Raw genomic sequence first — 4,076 nt, forward strand, 5'->3', positions numbered from 1 at the left:
AAAAAGTGATCTACTTTTAATAAAAACCTAGAAGTTCAGATTTTTACAGTTTTGATAGTTTTACAAAAGTTTTCATGTGTCTTTAATAATGCTTAATAATCATATGACTGAATCTTATTCATCCATTGATGGGTGTTTTAAATTACTTTCACTATAATCACTGTTGGATATCTGACTAATTATCTTGAAAATGTCCCAAAAGCACTTGGAACAACCAACCTCAGGAAACAGCACCACCATTTCTGCACATGGCTGAACAAAAACCTAAGGGCTCATCCAGGATCCTCACATACCCCCACCACAGCCACTGCAGGTCCTGCCTGTCCTACCTACAACACACCCTGTCTAGGGCCACCACAGACCCCTGAACACTGGGACTATCCATCCTTGTCTGTCCTCTGGACTTCTATAAGATTTTCCATATGGTTATCTCCACAGCCATCTTGCTCCTATCCAGTCCATTCTCTTCATGGAGGGAGAGTCACCTTGTGAGCACATGAATCACTATCACATTTTAACCATCCACCCTCAGTACAACTCCAATCTCCTTACAGCCCAAATGATGTGGCTACTGTGTGTCCTTCAACCTAATCTCCTACCACCTGCACTTTGTCTGCCAGGCTCCAGCCACTCAAGCTCATCATCAGCTTCTAGAATACCTAGTGCCACATCCTGGCTTCTTGTCATTCAGGACTCAGCTCAAATGCACTTCAGAAAGAGCTTCACTGACAACCCCATCCATAATAATCTCTGTCCTCATTTTCTACTCTATTTATGTGTTCATTTTCATGAAAGCACACACATCCATATGGAATTGCCCCACTTATTGGTGTGTTTACCTGCTTATTGCCAGTTTTTTCAAACTACAATGAAACTCCGGCAATACCACTTGTCATTTACTGTACTATGTCCGCAGTGCTGAGTTCAGTGCCTCACATTTAGATCATTGATTTAATATTATGTAAGTAAAGGGACTGCTACCTGACACTTCAAAGAAGACACAGACATTTAAAGCCAAGTAGCAAGAGAAATTAACAAATAAATTAGATGTTAAATGATTCAAAATCTTAAGACCTTTGATTTATCTACAGCAGTGCTTTCAAACTTGGATGAATATCTCAACCAACTGGAGAAACTTAAAAAATGTAGGCATCTTACACTCCACTACTCTGATTTTGATTCAGAAGACCTATGGTAGGCCTATGAGTCTACAGTTTTACAAGCACACCCTGACAATGTTGATGAGGTGGTCTATGGACCACACTTGGAAAAGTCCTGACTTAAACAGTTGACATCCATGTAGCATTAATTTAATGGCTACCATGCAGAGTTCTTTGGTATTTAGGGTATCTATAGTAATATAATTATTTAAAAAGTGCACTGGTCCTTCCCTCCCACTTATAAATACAGATTGTTTTCCCACATGGAATTACACTTAAACTCTAGAGTGTTCCTGTGTGGTGGGAAAGGTTTGGTACTGTTATCCTGTTATATAGACAAGGTGGTGGAAGACTAGTGACTTACCCAAAGTATCCCAGTTTTGGGATATCTTCATTCTTGCTCCACCAAATTATCTAGCACACTGGGCATCACATTTGGCTCTTTATCACCTCCTGTTCTGGGGCTCAGAGTCCACACCTCCTCTAATGTTCCACAAGGAAGAGGCAGGGAATCCCACAGTATATGGAATAGAGAGAAAAGTAAAAGGGAAAAAGAGCACATGACATTCAGTGGACAGGGGTGAGGATGTACTTGTCTTGCACCACCCAGGTCACTGGAAGCCATGCAATGACACTATGCCTCTTCCCCAGCTCCAGTCTAAAGCCCTCTCCCACACACAGTGGTGACACTGAAGCTCTCACACCACAAAAATGTGGGTTCATCCCTGCTTGCTGTACATATCCAAGTTTTCTCTTCAGTAGTTATACTATGATGTTAATGTTAGAGGAATCAAAAGAATGAAGGTTGCAACACTGGAATGGGGAGCTAACATTGCTGAGGGCCTACTAAATGTCATACGTTGTTGGTTGCTATTTTTTATTTTCAAATTCACAAAGGAATACTCTGAGGTAGGCAACATTACTTCTTTTCTACAGAGAGGGGATAGTCAAGCTCAGAGAAGAACATACACATTCAAAAAAATCTTAGGGAGGTGTTGAATGGACACAGAGATCACCTTTACAGGCAAACTCTGGCCAATTCTGGGACTAGTTGCAATCAAAATACATAATGGTAATAAACTCTGAGCAAAAATAGGAATCTATTATACTTATATAATTGAAAACAATTTCTTACTTATATAATTAATTCATTATCGAGAGGTGAAAAGGGGAAAGCTTGACCCTGCACTCAAACGTTAATTAATAATTCTAGAAGGAATGACAAAATTGGGAAAGCAATATTTGACTTAAACCATAGTAACAAGTGACTCAGGCAAGAATAGAAATGGATACTCAGACCACATCTAATACTACCAGTCACTGAGTCACCATGATAACCATGCTGGCCAAGTAAATAAAGGTGGGGAAGAATATACAATATTCACCCTGATTAGGTTCCAATATGTGTTACAAATTAAATAGAACTGACATAGCACACAGTAATTAACCTCAAGTATCCTCCACAATAAAGATTTCTAGCAGCTTCAGCAACATACACATACATAAATACATATTCACAAAAATACATGCTCTAGGGATCCCTGGGTGGCGCAGCGGTTTGGCGCCTGCCTTTGGCCCAGGGCGCGATCCTGGAGACCCGGGATCGAATCCCACGTCGGGCTCCCGGTGCATGGAGCCTGCTTCTCCCTCCTCCTGTGTCTCTGCCTCTCTCTCTCTCTCTCTCTGTGACTATCATAAAAAAACAAATAAAAATTAAAAAAAATACATGCTCTATTTCTCTCTCCCTCTCTTCCACCATCCTCTAATCTCTCTCACCAAGATCGCAGGAATTTATTGACGTGGATTCACTGGCATGTAAAGAAGAAAATTCCCACAATTCAACAGATTCATTTCTGGCCACACACATAAATTTCAAAGCTTAGTAACTATTTTAGTGACGGATTTTTCTGGATATGGTAACCTATAAAATTGTCTCTGGGACATTTTTCTCCCTAGTTTCAAAAGGTTTCCAATAATGGATAAAAACTAACAAGGAAATACAGGCAATGCATGTTATGGATCAAGTATGTTTTCCAGTCTAGAGTAGCCTGTAGTTTCAACCAAAAATATTCCTCAACAGCTTCTGTTGAACATTTGACTGCTGACACTCCAGCGAATATAAAATACATGATACCATATGATTTCACTCATATGTGGAATTTAAGAAACAAAACAAATGAGTAAAGGAGGAAAATGAGAAAGTCACAAACCAAAAAAACATACTCTTAATTATACAGAACAAACGGCAACCAGAAGGGAGGTAGGTAGGGGATGGGTTAAATAGATGATAGGGATTAAGGAGTGCACATGTGATGAAAACTGGGTGTTGTATGGAAGTGTTGAATCACTATATTATACACCTAAAACTAAGGTTACATTGCATGCTAACCAACTGGAATTTAAACAAAAACCTAAAAAAGAAAATAGATGAAGATTTTATTTTAAAATATTGCCGTTTATAAGAATAACAGGAAGTATGAGATACTTAGGAATAATCTGTCCATGGATGTGCAATGCCTGTACATTTAACATTACAAAACATTGGTGTTCGCTTCAGCAGCACATATACTAAAATTGGAATGATACAGAGAAGATTAGCATGGCCCCTGAGCAAGGGGAAATTCGTGAAGCGCTCCAAATTAAAAACAACAACAACAACAACAACAACCAATAAATAAATAAATAAATAAATAAATAAATAAATAAATAAATAAATATAAAAACCATTGCTCAGAGAAATTAAATAAGACTTAAATAATAGAGGGATACACCATTTTCATGGTTTATAAGACTCAGGATTGTTAAGATATCTATTCTCTCAAACTGATATATAGATTCAGTGCAATCCCAGTATAAATTCTAAAAATGTCTTTTTAAAGAAATTGACAGGGATCCCTGGGTGGCTTAGTGGTTTAG

General features: G+C 38.4%; 1 pseudogene; it reads left to right on the top strand.

Annotated features, from left to right (window-relative positions):
• Positions 1–3,704: 3,704 nt before the first annotated feature.
• Positions 3,705–3,804, top strand: LOC140628883 (U6 spliceosomal RNA; annotated as a pseudogene).
• The last annotated feature ends 272 nt before the right edge of the window (positions 3,805–4,076 follow it).

This window comes from Canis lupus, chromosome X (assembly GCF_048164855.1).
Source record: "Canis lupus baileyi chromosome X, mCanLup2.hap1, whole genome shotgun sequence".
NCBI classification, from domain to species: Eukaryota; Metazoa; Chordata; class Mammalia; order Carnivora; family Canidae; genus Canis; species Canis lupus.